General features: G+C 39.2%; 1 protein-coding gene across 4 annotated transcripts in view; it reads right to left on the reverse strand.

Moving 5' to 3' along the window:
• myripb (myosin VIIA and Rab interacting protein b) overlaps window positions 1-9416 on the reverse strand; it is a 128671-nt gene extending 119255 nt beyond the window's left edge. For all 4 annotated transcript variants that reach the window (XM_075452822.1, XM_075452821.1, XM_075452824.1 and 1 more), the window contains exon 1: window positions 9174-9416. The gene's annotated coding sequence lies outside the window, so the exon portion shown is untranslated. The remainder of the gene's footprint in view (window positions 1-9173) is intronic.
• Between the last annotated feature and the right edge of the window lie 12521 nt (window positions 9417-21937).

Here is a 21937-nt window from a genome sequence, read left to right on the forward strand (position 1 = left end):
CATTGGAAGAAACGACACATTGTATTTGTAACTGTGATATTTTTTTGCATTTATCCCTGAACGCTACTTAATTTATAGAAGTGAAAAAAAATTGAATTCTTAAAAAAACTTGAATGAAAGTATCATTCTATCCTCATAATTCTATCAGATGTGTCTGAGTCATGTATCAGTAGGTATATAACACCTAATCCACAAGGGCAAATGCAAACATACACAAGCACACAAGCACGTGTTAAGTGTGAGAAAGAGGTTTTAGTCACATTCAGCTACGTTGGGGAAAAAAAGCAGATAAATCTTGCAGTCTTACAAATCTGTTATCACACAGTGTGAAAAGACTACAGACTGTCACAATACCATTCACAAACACTCCTGATTCCGCCAGTTTGATAAGAAACTTTGTCCTTCACTCCTGCAAAAGCCTTTCAGTCTGAGACAGAATCCCATTTCATCCACAGAATGTTAAAATACACACTCATCCACATGCAGATGTACAAACACGAGTGCCAGCACGCACCCACACATACAGATCTGCACTCTTAAAAAAAAACAAAAAAAAAAACGGTTACTGCTTTTGATCTCTTTAAGCAAGACAGAAATTGCGGAAATCACTGCGAGCATTATGATGCCTCTCACACATTTATATTCATTTCACATCACACATTACTTACAGCTCCATATTGTCATAAACATTCAAACATTACCGTTACTGCTGCTGTCCTTGTGAGACATAATTACTTGATAAGCACCTCTCAATTTCAAAAAGATGTGAGAAAACTCCCAATTCTGCTCGACATTTTATCGGAGCTGTCATAGGTTAACATTCACCATCTACAAGGTGAAAAGGAGAGATCAGGTTGCTGCTGCTGCTGACATTCATTGAAAAAGTCTGACACTTGGATGCGGCAAATCAGTAAGATTATCTATTTGCAGCCTGCAAGGTTTCAAATTAAGCCAATTTTCAAGTGACATCTACATTAGGTCCCACTCATTCAAAGTTTTTAAGAAAAATTTCAGCCAAAGAAAGATCAATCCTACAACCGTCCAGTTTTAGACTATGTAGCTTTGTAAAATAACTGTCAGAAAAGCTTCTTCCTCTGGTGCTGCCGAGTAGTTGCACACAAGCATCGCGGCAATTAAGACATTTTCAAGGACTCTATTCTACAATCTTGAAATACTTGCCACTTAGACCATAGTCTTCATTAACAAAACTCTTCTAAAACCTGAAGGTTTTAAGGAAAACTTAAAAATGTCCACTGCAACCTTTGGTCAGCCTCAGACACAGAATCATAAAATAACAACAATTTCAGAAGTTTTTGGATTATGGATTTTATGATAAATGATCAACATTGCCATTATGGGTTTGTCAGTTCAAAAAAAAAAAAAAAAAAAGGCTAATGCTCTTATAATGCACATCAGACTTGAAAGTTTAAAGCATGCACATGTTGCATCAATAACGGTTAATTCGCTGAGCTACTTTTGGGTCAACACTGGCCACAAAATTCTGTGGTCCAAATGTAAACGTTCAGTGAATCTATTCCAACGGACAGTGAAAAACATCATTCCTGAACCAGTGACAGCAGTCTTTTTTAAACATCTTTCCAATATCTTGCTGGGATGTGAACATAACAACAGCGACACTTGTGTGAAATGCTGTTAGTAGGCACAGCTGGCAGTCTACGGGACAGAAAGAATTAGGAGAGAATGGCTGTTTAGGTACAACTAAGCTTTCCTGGTCTAGAAGTTCTTTGATTTCTGCGTAAAAAAACAACTTCTTGTTGGCCTTTCTCTCAGTTGTTGCCTTTATTACCTGTGAAGAAGAACTAATCAACAGTCTCATTTCTTTTTGACAGCATTAATTAGGTTTTTTGCATGGCACATTTATTGTAAGGATTTGTGAGATCGTGATGTATGTACATAGGTTCCAAGCTATACTTTGGCCGAAACACACAAGTTCAGACCATTTTGCGTCTTGTACTGATGGCTACAGGCTAATTTTAGGTGTGAAGACAAGCACAAATATTGTCTTCTAACCACTAATTGGCTCTGAGTGGTTCTGCTTTGCTGATAATTTTGATAGACAGATGCTTCATTCAACCATTTTTTGAAAGCACATGCCCTTTTCAAATCTTCTTTTATGGAGGACTTCCATGATGGTTCTGCAAAACAAACCATCTGGCATGTCAGGTTAGATTTTAACAGAAACAATTGACTGAAGATGTATATGTAACATGTAAATCACATTACTTGATGTTATTCTCAGTGTAGGTACAGGTTGAAGACACACCTATTTTCAGCTGCATTTGAATAAAGCTCCAAATCTGAAGCTTGAGTTTCAAAACTTAATCGCATTTTAACTACTGATTTTATCAGATTTTTTCTATTGTTCTTATTTCTTTCTTTTTTTTCTAAAATTTAAATCATGCTTTTTATTTCTACTGTTTTAATGGGTCTGTAAAGCACTTTGAATCACCTTGTTGTTGAATTGTGCTATACAAATAAACTTGCCTTGCCTTGCCTTATTCGTCAAACTGGCCCGTAAAACAGATAAACCGGAACATAATCATTGTTTTTTTCTTCATTAATTGACAATGGGCCCAATTACATCTTTAAAACCTTCCTTTTTTGGACACTGAACAGCAACAACCACAATAAAAAATTAAGAGTGCCAAAATGCGTAAGACAAAATGTAAGCTTGGTATTGACAGTTAGCTGGATTGAAAAAGACTGACCCCTCAGGAAAAGGGGTCAGGTAAGATGAAATGTGTAAGTGTGGGTTTTTTTCAGACCCCGTGACTGATGATGGTGGTGGAGGATGAGTAGAAAGTGGAGTAGAAGACATGGCGCTAGCATAGATGGCTGTCGAGCTTAATGATACGTCATGAGATATTATCATGATTACGATGATGATGATTATGAACAATTATGTTAGACTTGCATTCTGGAATCCAAATGTTTTCTGGCTTGTGCAAAGAAGAGAGGTACGTGATCAATTCCAGCGGATTAATCTGGGCCAAAATGCAGGCATAATTTTTTTTTCTTACAATTCAGACTTGATCATCACCAATAGTTATATTCTCTCCAGTGGGTTGGTCAACACAACCTTATATGGCAACTGGCTCTTTGTGTGATATTTTGTATATAATGTAAAAATCCAAATTACATCAACTAAACTAAAATGATCCCGACTTCAGTCAATAAATAATATTGGCAGGCATGAAGCCTCTTGGTGAATGTTAGTTACATGGCATAAACTGTCTTTGCATTCTTTGCACTTTGCTGTGGTCGAGCTGACTCCACTGAGGGGTGTAAACTAACTCTCTCACGTACCCCCACCCCCGTATCTAGTTATTCGATATTGGGAGTAACACCAGTCAAACATAATTAAGTTTTTTCCCCATTTTTTCCAAAAATGCAGAAAAACTTTTTTTTTCATGTCCTATTATTCATATCAATATCTTGTCAAACAATATATAAAATAAGACAACGATATAGCTTGATGTTCTGTTACATGACCAGCATCGACTGTAAATCCCCAGCAATGTTTGTAGCTCTTGCTCACTGCACAGCCCCAACCCAGCTTTCTCTCTTTTCATGCGAGCTGTAGACTTGGGCATGACTGCTTATTGTTGCCAACTTCACTATTATTTCTTCTTTTTCAAAAGGAGCATGTCATGGTGTAGAGACCATGCCTTTTGATAAGCATGTTGCACACAGGTCGCACACACAGATAAAGGTTACTATTCTATTGTATTATTCCATCTGGTAGGCTTATTGAATTGTGGAGTTCATGCTGTGTCGTGTTTCTTGTATTGTGCTCCACTTAAAATATTGTGTTGAGCAGAGCATTATCCTTAACAGGAAATGTTAGGTACTTTTAAACCTTTCTTTGAATCTTATTGATGATTATTGCGTTATGTTGTTTCCTTGTCTCACCTACACACAGTTTCCTTGACTGACATTTAAACCAGAATAAGAAGTGTCCCAATGCTTTTATAGAGCAAGAAGCGTCAGATTTACCAATAGTACGAAACTACATAGGGGTGTTTCTGGTAATGTTAAAAGAATGCTCATTCAGTAGACTTAGAAATGCAGTGAATCTGAGTATTTCATTGTCATGTCAATTCTACTGGTTCATTTATATTCATGCAAATATTTTATGGTATAAATGTGTTTGTGAGAGATGAATGCCTGCTAATTAATGTTGGTTCTAATTGTAGGAAGGGCTTCCAGTATAAAGCCTGGAGTAGCAGCTCCAAGAGAGAGAGTGTGAGGTGTGCAGTTTGGGCCAGGAAAGATCACAGTGCTAGAGCCCTACAGCTAAGGGCCTGGCGTTAAATTATGTGACTGACAAGTTTCAGTTAGTGAATTTTTCGAAGATTTTTGTAGTTAGTTGCCTTAGTTTTTCCTATTTGTTATTTTTTCCTCCACAATACAACTTTGCACAACTGCCCATGCCACTTTACCAGTAAACCTGAGTAAAAGTCAAGCATCAGACACATCTTGAGTCCAGCCTCATCCTTTCGCCACTCAGCCGAATCCTACAGAGCACCTCCAACATCTTTGTGTCCACCAGCTGACTGGCAGCATTACATACAGCTGACTTCATGCCACAGTGATATGCACGATAACTAACTTTCTCAGAGTCATCAATGTGTAAATCCAACCAAAATCATAGCCCAGCCGTTGTCTATGGTGATCTTATCAGACAATCCTATTAAAGTGTCACTGACCTCAGGTCAATTTGTAGTCGCAACAGGTTGCATTTCAGTTGCTATTTCAGTCTCATGTTGCCTGGTATGACGTGTTGTTTTGGATGTAGTCTAAAAGTAGATTTATCAGACTTATATGATGGCAGCACCTACCAAGGTAGCACTTAGGCCAAAAAGCCTAGGTGGTACCTGAATTCTTATGATACATGTTAAACTTTTAGAATATTACTCCAGAATCCCAACCTTAAGTAAAGGCCAGTCATAGCCTGACACTAAATTCATCCATCCATCCATCCATTTTCTATACCCACTTAATCTAACTCAGGGTCGCAGAGGCCTAGAGTCTATCCCAGCTGGGATTGGGCGAAGGGCAGGGTACACCCTGGACAGATCGCCAGTCCATCACAGCTGACCCTAAATCTCAACACCGATTCTTCTCAGAGAAAGTTCCTCAAAAGGGAGGAATTGACTCACTTCCTCAGTTTGGCAGACTAAATATTAATCTATCAGCTTCAAAACAATATCCAACACAAGTACTGGTTGGCTTATCTTCAATCCCTGTAACATAGAGGTGATGAATATGCCATGACAGTACGGTCATTACTGTATGGCCACAAAGCAATTATTTGTGTCTTTTTCATGGTGAGTGGTGTCAATGATGGTGTTTGAGAATCACTTATGTGTGAGAGTGTCTGCATCCAAAGCTTAAGTGACGCATACCCTTTGGGACAGCAACAGACAATGCAGAAATTAGCCAGAAAAGTGTGGGCAATTCCAATTAAAAATGCTTTTTAGGTTACACTGAATGCATAATCGGTCAGTCGTTCTTTCACAAATCAACTCTGTGGGCTGACACTTTTACCTCTTTTTTACCAACAACTCTCAGATTGTAGCCCATGATTCCCAAACAGCCAGACTTGTTTAATACAAACAATATGGCGTGAAAATAATACAGCTCTCTAAAGACTGGTAGAGAAAGCTTTGCAATCCTCTTCACTTAGCCTGTAATTGTAACTGGCTAAGCTCACCTTGGAACATAGTGGCAAGAGAAAAAAAAGAAAAAGATAACACTAAAATCTATTTCCATGTGGTTCATTTTACCAACCAATATGCTAAAGATCCATTTTAATCTGTTCAACCAAAGTACTTCTGGTTTGTTTGCAGCGTGAGTGCCTCGGTTTTGTAGATAGCTGAGCTAATTGAGCTTAGCATATGAAGCTATTCTAACTCTAAACGGCTTATCAAAAAATTCTTCCTTAGAAAAAGATCTTCACAATCAGTAATATTTTTACAATTTTCTACATAGCCAATTCACTTCTAGTCTAAAGGCAATGTAGCATGAACACATACGCACATAAAAACTCAGTCCAAAAACTCAAATACAAGAGACTGAAAAACAGAGGAAATGATTTCATAAATGTCATTGATTTTAACTATGAGCATTGGGAGGAATATTGACACTAGTTCTCTGGTCCACATAGAAGGCAGCATCCTTTGAACATCCACTGCCAGATTTTTCACTTTTCTTTTCGCAGCACACTAGAATTTCAGATAAAATGCCCACTATTAGTCATATGTCTGAATATAATTTCTGGTTAGAGATTTAAGATTTTCAATCTCGATTTTTTATTTCTGGTTAAATAAAGGTTTGAATGAAAAAGACAAAAATGACCTTGACAAAACTGAAGGTGCTCACCGAACACAGTGTACGCTTTCCTAATGTTATTTTCTCTCCCGTTTAAGTTTTCTTCAGTCTAACAAAGACAGATCTTCGTGTAACCCCGACCGAAACATTAAGGATTTAATATTCACCTATTTTCTGTCGTCTCATGGTTGGTGTAAGTCCAACCGTTCAATTCCGTCACAAAATCTAAATATCAAGTTTGGTCACCATCACATTTTGATTGGCACTACAATGAAGTGCACCAGTGTAATACTGTCGGATCTCAACAGTAACACGTTCAGGCTGACACTGTCAGTGCAGTGAGAGGGAGAGAATGACTTCAGAGGGAAAATAGGTCAAATTGATGCAACTTTCAGTAGAAGGAAAAGGATTGTATTTTTTCCCCAAATGACACAACTTGTGCATCTCTATCAAACTATAACATAATAATGGACACTGATACTCGATCGTGCCAAATACACTTGAACACACACAAATCCAACTCATCCTATACTATACTGCAGAGCACTCTGATCTGCAATCGTCCATCACCTCAGAGAGTCAGATGAGGATGAACAAACTGAGGACAAGGCCCCATTGAGGCACTGAAAGGGCAGGCACAGCCAAGCGCTAAATGAGCTGCTTGTTTTAGACAATCTCCATTGGATCAGCTTTTTGTCACAGCCAGAGGGAAGAACATTGAGATTGACTTCGGTGAAATTACTGTTTGGATTGAAGGTTGAGCACATTAAAGTGACTGCAGATATGAGTGAGATATTAATGCCATCTGTGGTGGGAATTGTGCTGCATTGTGCTTGAAAAGACTTAGAGACAGCCCACTGCAAATACTTTGAAACCCAAGCTCTGTTTTTGCATCTGATGGCCTCTCCTTGTCCCATTGGTAATTTGTCTCCTTACAGGCACATGACAGCAGAGACAGAGGTGTTCAAGGTGTTTTTTCTACCCATATATATAACTACTATTTGTCAAGATGACACAGGGAGTTGCCAGCAGGGTGGAAAAGAAAAACAACAAGATTAGATAAATAATCAAAATGTTGTCAAGCTATCAGTTAATGTGAATGCAGTTTATTATTCCCTGTGAACTCAACATTGGGGCTTCACAAATACTCATTGACGTGTTGGAGCATTTTCCTGCCACTTAGGGGCCCAATCAAAGAAGATGTGGAACAACCTGAGCTGTGTGCTGCTGTTGGTGCTTGAGCTTTGCTGCTGTGGAAAATACATCTTCTTTGTGGGGGAGTGAAACTAAGAGTTAAATAATGATGCTTGTCCACAGCAGCTGCTGTTTGACCATTTCCTCTTTGTTAGGAAATCGCTCGCCGTCCTGGCTCAAGCTAACTTTCCGCCCATCAGCATTTGGTCAATATGTAGTGTCGTCTCCGAAGTCTATGCATTGTTAGTTTCTTAGAGGACTGCAGGTCGGTCCATCTACACTGAGTAAAAATCCAGTCTGTGGGGGCTGAGAGCGATGCAGACAGACACCTCTGTGCAAATATACGTCAAGTCACAAATGTGTCAGAAAAAAAACATTACATTGGTATGTAATATGATGTCTTGGTAATGTGTACCCAACTACAACCTGCCAGTAAGAAATAAATGAAACAGAGCAAGATATTTCTGTAAAATATAAGTGTCTGAAAAGCTCAAACTGCTTTGCGCCAGCGCTTGTTCTAACAATCAAATACTAATGGAAAGTAATGCCACTTTTGAAAAAACAAGCTTAAGAGTCTTCAACACTAACCAAATATCTCACAGTATGAGCATTGAAATAATGTGTTAGGCTTAGTGTGAGGAGGAGTTCTTGATCATTTATCACTGTTTGACATCTACCTGCTGTGTCACATCAATCACTACCTGGACAATCACCTCAGTATGCAGAGCAAGAGAGGAAGCTGACAAGGTGAGACAGCTGCATCCATCTGTGATGATGCACTCACACTCTAAGGCGCACACAACACTTACAGCGCACGTGCAAACACATTTCAGTCCAAAGTGTTGAAATTAAAACAGACGATGGTTGAACCTGCCTGCATAATTCTGCATGTCAATAAATGCTGACAAATGCTGGAACATTAAGGGCTGCATTTCTGTCTGTGGGATCTTCATTTTCCATGAATGAATTACTCATAAAAGCAGAATGATTCATTCAGTACACGGGTGAATACACTGCAGGTTGTGATCCAGAATTGTTGTCAACAGGTGACTGTCGACAACACAAAGCCAAATAAGAAAAATAAGCTGTAATAAGCCTGGCTCTGCACACCCAACCTAATTGGAAGCTAGGATTTTCAGTTTGCATTCCTTGGGCTTAAAGTTTGTTTCTTTCCTAATGTCTCTGATACTAAACACGACTTGATTTCCACTGACTTCAGCTCATTAAACCGGACCGCTTTGGTTTTAATCAAACAGATGAGTCACCTTCTGCACCTCCTGGACCTGGATTTAGTTTTTATAATTCAGCACTCAGTAGCATTCATGCACCCGATATTTCCACCTCTCATTTTGAGCAACCACCTATTCATCAAATTCACACTGCCACGGTAGCATTGACAGTATGAAAACATCTGTGAAAAATCCTGCAGTGACACTGTCAGCTTTAGCACCTACAGTGAAGTAAAACCAAGCAGCATTTTCCTACTAAGGCGTGCAGGTCTGCAAATAACTGTAAATACGTCCGGAAATCACACTAAATCAGACAGCTGACGCTTGTATTTTCCGCTCATTAAAACACACCAACCTCCACCTTTTCGTGGTGAGTTGATGAGGAGAATCACTTACACAGGATCAGTGGGAGCAGAATGACCGCCAGTGACAGCCTCTTCCACGTTATTCCAAATAATAGCAAAGAGGGATGCGCCTCTGTAAGTGTAAACTTCCGCGACACCTGTCAGTCTGCCTCCCGGATACTTTTCCTCGGCTGCCCCTCGGCTGGTCGGCTTATTGTTTTCTCCCCCAAAAGCGGCGAACCCAGGCACCGCTGAATGGGTGATCACGAGGTTTGTATTAGAGGAAGGAGGAGGAGGAGGCAGATAGGTTGCATGGCGTGCGAGGTGAGCTGTTAGACATCCAACCTTGATTCTTTCCGTATTCACGGTGAGACAGTGCGGGCTCACAATGGGCGGATGGAGCTGTCATTGGATATTTCTGGATTGGGAATCAAAGCTAATTGATCGTGGCTCCACACTTGACTGACGTGATATTAAAATTCAATTATCTGTGCTGGCACCTGGGCGTCCTGCGCTCCTGTGTGGCACTGCTGTTCCTGCAGCGGTGGGAAGTGGCACTGTGTTGGCTGGCTGCTTCATTCACAAAGACATTCACTGTGCAGTCCAAGGAAAACGTCCCAGCACACGTCAGCTGGATCAAATAATTCCATAACCTCTCTACTGCAATGATTCAGCTTACTGAACTTTCATGCAGATTCAGTAAGGACTTAGTGGCTTTTACAATGCATCACAGAAAAACAGAAGTGTATGGATGCTGCATTATTCTGCAGTAGAGGAATAAAGGAAAATCAAAACAGCAGTTAAAGATACAAAGTTGCAAAGTGAGCATCATATATATTCCTTTGGATTTCATTGGCAAAACACCAAAGCTGATGAAGATCAAAGCCCCACAGAGACAAACCCGGCTCCCTGTTCTCTTTATTGGTGCACTCAGTGCCTTCAAAAAGTGCTGACGCTGGTGCAGAGCAAAAACACTTTCTGGGCTGTTGCCCTACATGGTCATTTTTTTTGCAAAATAAGGAGTTCACCTAACTTTGTAATTACTGGCTACTTTATGAAGATTATAAGTCAAGCGGTGCAGATGCTCCACTACTTTCCACACCAGAAAGTGGCAGGGTGAGGTTCAAATGTAAAAATTCGACATATTAGAGCCTATTTTGTGTACAATTATGTGTCCATGAGTCATTGGGTGCTCGCATAAGTTACACCCTTGACCTACATATAACAAGGATATGTACAGGAGCAGGTGCAGTGCCACTGCAGTGGCAGGTCTCTCTTCAACTGGTAAAGCTTGATTCACATCAGAGTTGAAATGAACACAGTAAATATTTGAAGTTCATCGTGCACACAGTTAAAGCTTTCATAGTACTGTCACATGTGTGTAATGATTCGTGGCATCGGGGTTTGACTCCTACCTGTGTTGGTGATCTTCCCGCCAGATAACAAAGAATGCTGAGCCCACACAGCTCACATTGGCAGTTTTCTTTAGCCCACATTTGGCCTCCATGACATTGACTCAAGGTGAGGCTGCCTAAACTAAGCCGCATATCCAACAAACATGTCCCAAATCTGCATTTTTTAAAGTACTTGGGTCATGCTTGCACACCAAAAGCCTCCCTGTATCCCATGTCAAAGCCAACCTTTTACATTTGAGTCACATCTGGCCCATACAACACATATCCCAACCCATGTTAACCTTAGTTCATGACCTTTTGACCATGTCTGCCCACATAACACTTACCAGTGCTGTAACTCAGCCATCTGTGCCAAAAGGGACTTATATTAAATCTAAATGTATCTGCTATCTGGGCCTGAGCAACTTATTTTGGACATAATACACACCAGTAGCAAAACTCAGAAAACAGTGGTAAAACCCTAACATTATTTCTAAGAAAGTGGATATTTTTTCAACCAATGAAGCTGTGCTTTGGTTTTTACTTTGATATAGTTGCAATTTTCAAATCACTAAAGACACATGCTTTTTTTTCAAACAGTGATTGATCCTGACTCCACAGAAACCAGTGTTCTTTTTCTTCATACCAAGACTTGCAATTATATGCAAAAGGTCACAGGCGAGGATTATTCAAATCTTAAACTTGAGCAAATATGCGCAGTGGATGTTCAGTGGTGCACTGTAAAATGTGCGTGCTTATTATGGGTCAGGGCTTATTGCTTAGAGATTTAAATTACACATGTCTGGCTTGTTTAACACTGTTTTCCTTGCTTTGTCTGGAAGCTTTAATTATAGCGGAAGCGACAAACATCTTACAAAATAGATGTAAATGGGCTACCAGAGTAACTCTACAACAAAGTCAAGGTCAAGAACTAAACCGTGTGACTGTGGAGAAAGTGTAAGTTCACGAGCATACCCAACTCTCTGCAAAGTACATTGTAAATTGTAATCATCTTGTAATGCTAACACCAAAGTGAATTGGTATGCACACCACAGTTTTTATTCAGAGGAGATGAGAAAGGAGGAAACAACATGGAGGCTCCCAGTACAATCCCACTCTTGTATTGTGGGTCACTAAGTAACTCCAGTGCTAAGCTGAGGGTAATTTCTTTTCACGTCAACAATCTTTTGCTCAAATTTGCAACCTTAAAGCCACTGCTGGTCACAGACTATAAAAAGCTTATTAAAGGCTTCACGCTCCAGTAATATTGATGTGAATGCTTTATGCTCGGCTGCATTACTTGACTTGACCCTGCGTTTACAAGTCTGAGTTGAATGAAAAATGCGATCTTCTAATTTTGTCTTCTCTAATGAGGTTTGGTATTGTTGATATTTAACTTGTTACAATGTGCATTTGCAAGCTTTAATGATTCCACTGACTTCACAGGTGGCAATAGGGGAAATTAATCATGCAGCCGTGGTCTGCTGTGGCTGTGGGAAAATATAATCAGCAGGTCAGTGTGGCTTGTCTTACCATGCAATGTGTGGTAGATTTTCTCTGCATGGGTGTCCTCGAAGCCTGTCGGGCAGCTGTGATTGCGAAAGTGGTGTGACGAAGGAGAGCATGTGTACGTGTGTAGGTATTGTTTGTTCTTGCCTTCCGTATCCTTGTGTGTTCGGAGACAGTTTGTGGCTTCACAATCCCAGCTTTGGCATTTGAGGTGTCTTTCCTCTGAGGACTTCACTTCAAAGTATATGATCTCACCCTTCAACTAAATGTCAGCCATCAAAACCGTAGAGATGGTCAATGAATCACAACCTTATTTCAGCTGCAAAAATGGACTGATCCATAAATGTTTTGTTCAGGAAACAATTCTTTTGGAAACAATGTACCACTGACATAACCTTTATGTTGGTATAAAACACGAAGTAAAAAAGTTTGTTCTTACAGGGCAAAGAAATGACAAAAACTTGAGAGTTCCACAGACACTAAAAGACCTTTAAAATGTAGTCTGTAATTGCTAATTATTCTATATTTATTTTTCTAATGTTTTTTTGGCCTAACAATGTCTGACAAGAATGTAATTGACTGATTTTCATTGGCTAACTACAGACCACCTCCTTCAGTTCCCCTTGCTAATGGTGAGTCTGAAGCGTTAACCAAAGTGTGCTTTTGATTCATATTAATTCTAAATCAATGTTTAACCATATATTGCTTTTCCTTGTTGTTATTTTTAAATTCAAGGTAATTTGTTCTGAAGTATTCCCTTTATTTCTAGCCAGGCATCACTGCATATACACTGAAATTTGAATTGATTTCGGACATCTTGTGATTGTGTACAGATTGGGTAAGTTTTTCTTTTCATCTGGTTTTGTTCCTACCTCAGCCCCATGCTTTTTTCTGTGTATCTCTGAGTTGTTCTGAGCTTTTGGTTGTGCTGTGTGGATTATCATTAATTTGGAAATGTTGGATCAAACCTACCATAACCCTGCAGCATCTTTTCTTAGTAATTTTCAGTAAGTTTCATAGAAGATTTTGCCATACTTACCTGTTTCTGTGTCTGGATTTAGTTCCTGTTTTAGTTTAGTTTAGTTTATTAGCTTATTTGACAGGGGCCATGTACAAGACAGTTCTAGTACCAGAGTTAGCTAAAAAGCTAATTTACATCTGTGGTCCCTGGGCAGGGAACTAAAACACACACACATACACACACACGTTAAAAACATAGACAATACATGCCCTACTGTTGCCACTACAAGGCACACACTAGAAGCAGCAACAACATCATACTAAAACATAAAACCATATACAATCACATTATCACATGACAAGCAATACACACACAAAATGATACACATACCATATGGCAGTGCTTACTGCAACACAGCAAATTGATTAATGGTCACATCTTTGATCAGCCTTTAGCCATGTCTTTAGTGATCGTTTAAATTGGTTAAAACTTGTACTGTTCCTGATATGAACTGGAATTACATTCCATTTTTTAACTGCACTAACAGAGAAAGCTGATTGACCAAAAGAAGTCTTCCTGTAACCCCCATAACAATCACCTCTCACAGAGGACCTTGAGACTCTTAATTTATCTCTGCAGAGTGATATACATTGCTTAAGAGGTGGTGGTGCAAGATCATTAATAATTTTATACATTAAACACATATCAGCAAAACAGATAAAACTATCAAAGGACAGTAAGTTGTACTTTGAAATTATAATACAGTGATGATACCTTCTTGGCTTTTTGTCCAGAACCTTAAAAGCCATTTTGTAGAGAGTGGCTTATGGTTGTATGGTGGTCACACCTGCACGTGACCAACTAGTAGAACAGTATGACAGATGTGAAAAAATCATTGAATGTAAGAACAGTTTAGCCGCAGGAAGTGGCAACTGGTGTCTAATATGCCTAAAGTTCACTAAACTAGCCCTGACACATTTTGATGTCTTCTTAATGTGCTTTTTAAATGATAAATTAGAGTCAATGATAACACCCAGATACTTAAAATTGTCCACAGTTTTTATGCCCTCCCCCTTAACAAAGATGTCAGGTTGCTGGTTTACATCACACCTCTTGATGGAGAAATACATGGCTACTGTCTTGCTAACATTCAGAGTAAGACAGTTGTATGTTAGCCAATCTGACACTTTGTTTAGGGCTGATGTAAGTTTTAACGCAGCTTGTTGTCTTGTTTTGGCATGGACATAAAGAACTGTATCATCTGCATACATTTGCATACTAACGTCTGGGCAAATCAAGGGTAAATCATTAATATATAGACTAAATAAAATTGGTCGTAAAATCGATCCCTGGGGCACTCCAGTTGTGCTATTAGACAGGGTGGAGCATGTGTCAATAATTCTTGTACACTGCTTTCTTGAAACTAAATAAGATTCCATCCATGACAAAGCATCAGTAGAGAAATCAAGCTGTGAGAGTTTAGACAACAAAACATTGTGATTTACTGTGTCAAATGCCTTCCTAAAATCCAGGAAGACAGCACCAACTACACCACCTCCATCAAGCTTAGATTTAAGTTGCTCTATAAAGTAACAAAGGGCCGTTTCCATTGAGTGATTTTTCCTAAATCCAAACTGCATAGGGTGCAGTAGGGAGTGGCCTTCCAAGTAGGCTATCAACTGGTCACATACAACCCTTTCAGTAACTTTAGAGATGGTTTCATTCCGAACCAAACTTTTTTCAGTTAATTTTTAACTTTTTGGGGGCTCTTTTAAGCAGCACTGCCAGGCCCACAAAATATCTCTTAAACAGAATTTCATGGTTCATTTAAATACTGTAATATGAGAAAACAATGCTCAATCTTGACTCAATATATTTCCTTTTTTTCCTCTCCAAGTAAAGTAATCTTGATACAGAGTATCTGTTAAGAGTAGCTGTGTTCATAGGCATAACAAAGATCCTGCAACACTGAACCTAGCAAAGCAACATAATGCTGTCTCTGTGTGTAATTCTAGATTGCATGTCAACATATATGCAGGAAATCAGGCAATTAGCCTTCAGGTTTTCACGCAGTGAATACTGACTATCCCTGTCAGAAAACTGCCTATGCTTTTGCACAAAAACCATGCGAGGTTCAACCCAATAATAAGTTTTTACAGAGTCTTGTCTCTACTATACAGTAATCAGCCAGGATGGCTGTGAATATCAGATCAAAATAATCAAATTAATTCTGTTAAGCAAGGCAGTTCGTGTAACCAGTGCACTTGCTTAAGAAAAATGTTTTTTGCACCTGTCAGTCCTGCCTCTTTGTCCTTCTGCTAAAAGAGAAAATGTCCTACTCCTGTTGACTTTGCTGTGATGCTCCCAGGAAAGCATTTCCAGGCCAGATCACTTCCTCTGTTAGAGGTTGTAGGTGTACAGTATAATTACTCTTGACACTTGCCACCAGCCATTATTATTACCCTTATACAAAAGTCTATGTCACTGACAGTCTGTCACATTTCAAGGCTCATTTAAATGCAGGGAAGAAATTAAGTACTCTCTTTCCCCCAACAGTCACTTTGATTGGGGACATTATGAAAGAACATTTTCTTTTTCTTTTTTTTTTAAATACAGCTCAAGATGTGAGAATTTCTATGTTCTCTGCTTTACTTCACCTCTGGCTGACTTGGAGGCTGGAAAAGCTTTTTAAATGTGAGTGCCTATTAATGTATCACATGTCTATTGTACTAAATGAAAATACTGTACATATGTTTGCAGAAATCCTTTTTAAAATTTTATTTAAAAAAAAGAGTGTTCAACAACAGGAAAATAACCTGATCTGAACAATCGTGTATAATTAACCTTTAACCATTGGAAAACTACTTGTAAAATGTTTCATTGGTAATCCTGAAAAGTGGGATTTTACAGACTTTGAGGTCAGAGAATTGATTTTGGAATAAAGCTCCCGCTTGTAACAATAATATGTGTGTTAAGCTTTGCTGCCTGTCTCCTAATGTTAAAATAAACAACATATTTCTCTCCCCACACTCCTGTTGGCGGTCGTTCACCTTGTTCCTTTTAAACACCCATTCTCTTGCGTTAGTCAGCAGAGAGGTGGAGGTGAAACCTCTGCCTACTCAGCATGACTAATTGCCCATAAGTGGCCATTTCAGTGTTGGAAACAAAGCATCACAAAAGCCAAACAAACACAGTGAGTCACTGTGTGCGTTGTGCTGATTTGCGCTGTGTGGAGTATAGGGAAGAAATTATGTTTGAGACATAGTGGAGGCTGTTTTTCATATTTGGCAAATAGATAAACGGATTTGTCCTTCTTGTTTTTGATCAATGACTTTTCAGCAATCCCCTGGGTTAGATGGACTTTAGTGACGGAAGGGAGCGATGACGCCATTTCCCCAGTTACAGTTAATAAGCAAGCACTAATTGTCCTCTGGGTTGAGTAATGAGTTATGTGCAGGACCTAAGGAAAGTCACACTTGAAATGGAACACAAGACTTTGCTTTTGATTAAACTTCACACGACAATGCAAGACGTTACTGCTGGATATGGTTCACTCAGGTCCAGTAGAATATCATCAGAATATCATCATCATAACAGATGTTAAATAAGACTGATTAGCACTTTGAGCACAAGTTAACAGAAATGCATGAAAAGTAAAGTTTCCAGACATCAGGAGGTCGGAAAACACCTGTGGGGAGCACGGAAGCTGAGGCTTTCATGTATGGACTCTTACTGCAAAATGTCCCTTTTAGCCTCAAGTAACCCCAGACTAATTAATTTCCCTTCCAGTGTTCAGAAACCACAACATATTGACAGTCTGGTCAGTCTTGATCCAGACTATATAAGTCACACAGCAGCACAGAAACCTGCTAACTGTCCTTTCTTGTGTTTATTTCACAAATGTGCATGAGAGGGAGTAAATTTGCCAGCCACTCCATTTCCCAGTGTGCTTGCCAACAGGTTTCTCTGTCCAAGCTCAGCCACAGCTGTTGGGAATGTTTTTTTATTTTTATTTTGCTAGCCTCCCAGCTCAGTGGGATATTTCCACTAGACTTTTTACACGTGCAGTAACAAGGACAAATCAGCTGCAGCTCAGATAACATTATTTCAACCATTTGTCTGACATGAGGATAATGAAACAGCATCACCTAATTTATCCTTCATGTCCAAAAATAAATGAATAACTAACCAGATCTGATAGATCATGTGGCTAGAGCAAAACTAGCATAAGTTTAACGATGCAAAATGCATTAAATCTGCAGTAATGCAAAGTTTCGAAGTGACAATGGACCTATGATAAGAAAGGGGAACCTGTAATGACAATAGAAGGATATTGTTATCATTACCTATGCTTTTTATTCCAGCATATTTCAGCCAACTGTGGTTTTGCTGCACTCCCGCCATCCAAGTCACATTTTTACATACCTGTTTGACATTATTTTTCAACATGATGGGCAGTGATATTCATCAGTATATTACCAGGTTTTTTGCCCAGACAAAATCTGAATTTGGAGGTTATTAAACTAAATAGCTGTGGTAAAAAGGCTGAACATTAAACCAGGGGACTTGATTATGAGCATTGTGACAGCAGGCTGTGCACCATGTAGCACCAACATAGTCTTACTTTGATTTTATTCTATTTATTAATTCATTGTTTCGGCTATATTTTGACCTTAGGTGTAGATCCCAAATCGGCATCATGTTAAGATCCTACAATAGATCCTATAACCACTCGAACCGCGTGTAACAAGATACATTTTCCCCATCTACAGCAAGCTTCCATTTTGTTGGTTACCACGGTGACACATACTGCAACAGTGACGTTAACAGCAAAGAGCATATGGCTCCTTGGCTGGTCTGATCTTTTTTTTTTCTGTAATAAACCGTATCTTGGATGACGACTTTGAGTGACCCATAAAATCTAAATTTGAAGGTTACAGATGTAATGGGGTGTAAAACACTGGACCTCCCACCTGGAAACTTGAGTCCTTTGAGTTATTCCCTTGTGTGGCTGTCACAATTACACTTTTTAGTTACAAATGATCTGCTGTTAGTCACTGCTTTATGTTTAGGCAATATATGACCCCACTGAGTTTATTGATGTTTAATAGATTATTTCATGAGTAATCCTGCTCTGTGTTTGGTCAGTAAGCAGCCATTTCTTCACAACTTCATCATGTACTGTGGAAACACATCTTCTGAATACCAAGGACAGCGAGATTTTAATTTTGTCGAGACAAAGCTGAAAACACTATGCATCAACACAGAGAGCATAACTCTCTACACGTGCAGTTTGGACGAAAGACAAAGACTCTCAAACAGCAGAGGAGAATTTCTGTTAGTTTCTACCTCCAATCACAATATCCAGAAGAAACGCTGTATTTATGGATGCACATTTACATAACCTTCTTTATGCACTGTATATACGAGTGCATTTGTGTCTGCAGCTGTACAGGACAGTGGGCTTTATGTGAATCCACACCTTCCCACCGTGATTGGCTCACTCCTCTCGTCACAGGCTTCAGCCCTGAGTGTCATTGTTTGAATCCAACTTCTTGCTGTCATGGTAACCAGAGCAAAGAGAGAGTAGGATATAAACGAGAGATAGTGAGAGGGCATGACCCGCACCACGTCTGACACCCTCTCATGATGTTGTGCTCTATATTCTAGCTGAATGAACAATGGTTGGTAATGTGATAATAAGTGGACAATTTGGGTTTAATTAGCTTCTTTCTAACTAAATAATTGACTCAGTAAAACTACAATACAACATCAGCTGTAGTGTGCCTTTGTTTAGAGTCCTCTGCATGCATTAACTGTTTTGGAAAAAAAGAGCAAATCAAAAACTCAAAGGAACAAAAAGTCCCATCTTAATATACAGCTGTGCCACATCTAAGATAGTATGAATAATAATTGCTTGCCTTTTCTCCAAGGAAATGCTATGAGATGTTACAGCGTCACCAATAACATCAAGAAATGTTGAGCAAAAAGATCATGAAGACAATAAAAGAAAGCTAAAAGTCCAAAAATTCAAATAACTGATCTCAGGCAACTCGTTAAGGGAGATGAGGGAAGTTAAACAGCTTAGAAGAAGGCAAAAGGAAAAAAAATCGGACAACAACTCTCAAAAGGAAATGGAAGAAAATGAGAATGATGGTTACAGGCAGTGAGTATGGGCTCGTTTTCCCAAAGAAAACAGGGAGAACGTGTGTAATCTGCACTGTCATGTCATGGACAAAATTTAGTTGGATCGTCAATACGATTATTTATGATTTAGTTTGCAGACAAAGTAATGAATGAATGAAAAATACTTTATTTATCCCAAAGATAAATTATATTTAGTATGTAACAACATGTGATGTCTGACATGTGAAGGTACTTTGGCAACAAAAAACATGAGAGGGTGTTGTGCTTTAGGGGAGATATCTCCTTTAGCCTTCATTATGTCTGTCAAAAAAAGATTACACATGAGAAAAAAAAAACCTTTACATCCTAACAATTATAGCCCATACATTTTTAGCATTGCTCATATTTAAGCCTAAATACAGATGCATGTTTCAGACAGCACCTGGCCTATTTTTTCAACTTGTATTTTGTAATAGAAGAAGCTATTTGTGTACATATGTTGATTCATTTGAGTTGTCATGTCCTCACAGCTCCCAGCCACTGTGACTTATCATTTAATTGATTATCTACGGACTGAGTGCTCTCTCTTCCCGGGAGCTCTGATGTCTAAATTTGTAAGTTATGATGATCTAGATCAAAAGGACCACATTTGTAATAAAACAGTTTTTCCTGCTGTGCTGTGCGGGGAAAATGAGGGTAGTGATTACCGATGCCTTTTTATCAAGTAAAAACATCATGAAGAGTGGCGAGGACACATATATTAGATCAAACATAGATAATGCTGGTTACTGATGATAGATTAAAGATTAAGTTTGAGTCAAATGTGAACGTGTTAATCTTCAGAACAGATAAAAAGAGCAAGAACTGTAAGATGGCAGGCTGGGCTCTGTCTTTGTTCAATGAAAAACGCACAAATTGCATTGCAGCAGTGTTGTTTTCCCTCAGCCTCGTCCTTGGCTTCCTCTGCTGTTTCCACATGACAGCACTGAAAGCCTCGCTGCTTTTCTCTCCCTCACACCTCTCGCGTAGCTGTTGCCAAAGCAGCCACAGAAAAAGATGAGGACAGTGTGCTGGAGAAGAGTATTGATTTGCAATCAGACCTAAAGTTACACCGATAGGTGGAGGAGGAATAGGAGTTCTTATTTCTCAGGAAAGATTACAGCCACATGGCCCCACAGTAAGAATATATAAGCAGTTAATGCATTATCCATCCTACTCTGGATTCTGCTAATCTGTAACATACACATTTGCATACAGCAGCACAGAGACGTGTTAGGGGAGTGCTACTTGATGCATGACTAAGTCGAGGCTAAATGGAAGCTTGAAAAGAACAAATTTCACCTTGTTGCACAAGGGGGATAATTGGATGCTGTGTCAATAGTTCACTGAATCTTAAATTGTCATATACAGTATGCCCTTCTGCCCTGTTTTCACATGCAAACACACAGACCTACCAAAGAGAGCTTTTACCTTTCATTTTCTGCACTCATGAAAGGAGTCTGACTTCACCGAAACAATGCTCGCAGGCAAATACAGCTTGTTTTACAACACAGGCAGCCTCTTGTGTTTGTGTGAACACATGGATGTAAAATATGTCCTAATTTCTGTGTCTCTTCCTCATGTTCATTCCGAGGTTGCTGGAGGCGTGCCCTGACTGGGAATCAAACCAGTGAGTTTCTAGTCCAAGGGCCTGCCAGCAAGTTAACCTTCAAGCTAATAGGTCCAGATCCATACTGATTAACTGGTGAAGACTAACTAATTAAAAATGAAAACAAGGCAGACCAAGCTCTTTTAACTTATCTCTCCCCCTATACCATTAATGCTATTCTGTCACGGTAATCCCCTACACATATCCTATAAAACTGGACAGGGAAAATGCTAAAATTAGCCTCTCCCACTTGCTAAAGCGAAGTTCATCAGTCTTGGGAAAAAAAAGCATTACCTTAGATTTAACACTAGGGAGCATAGTCTGTATATTATAGACTGAACACACATATGGGGAAACGAGGTGTTAGGACAAGCTAAGATACTGCATAGAAACCTCAGGCTCCTAGAGATCTGCTTGAAAGAGTGACCTGTATTTGAATGCAGCAGACAGTGTGCAGCGAATTGCATACTGATCCAGCAGAGGTCACTCTAAAAATGTATAATTATCTTGACCTGCAATGCACACCTTATGACGTATCAGGAACCTAATGTTAGGCTATGGGCTGAAATCAATTCTCTGCTTTGTATCTTCTCGTGTCTTTGTTCATCTGAACTCTTAACTGTGACCCTAAAATTGACAAAAAAGCAAGGGATATCTCTAATCCTAAAGTGAACTTGCAGCACTTGATATATATTTAAATGAGGTCTATTTGAAGGTTTTAGGTACACAGCCTTTATTTTATTTAAAGCCTGTTTACTTTGCTCCTTTCTTCTAAAGTCCCCTCCTGATCTCCTCTGCTGGCATCCATAAGGAGGAAGGACCAAGATGTATCAGTCAAAGTTGTAAAAGTCTGACAATGGGATAAGTAAGCGGCTTGTTTCTTTGCTACAATTATGGAGTAGGCTATAAAGCACAGTAAAAAAACTCTTTGTGAAAATTTTTGTGAAAACACAGATGTGTCATCTTTCATAGGATGTGACTTTTGACTGTCATGATGCTAAGCTTGTTCAGACCTGTTTTCTTCATTCTTCTCCAAAATCTGTTGAAATGCCATTTTATACTGAGCTGTCACCATCATTTCATAATTTGAATTTCTTACATGTGGATTATGGTAACTCTAACCACACTTAGCTAGCTAATCTAATTGATTACAATCGCTTCAAAATGCAACAGCAAGG

Source organism: Odontesthes bonariensis, chromosome 20 (genome assembly GCF_027942865.1).
Source record: "Odontesthes bonariensis isolate fOdoBon6 chromosome 20, fOdoBon6.hap1, whole genome shotgun sequence".
Lineage (NCBI taxonomy): Eukaryota > Metazoa > Chordata > Actinopteri > Atheriniformes > Atherinopsidae > Odontesthes > Odontesthes bonariensis.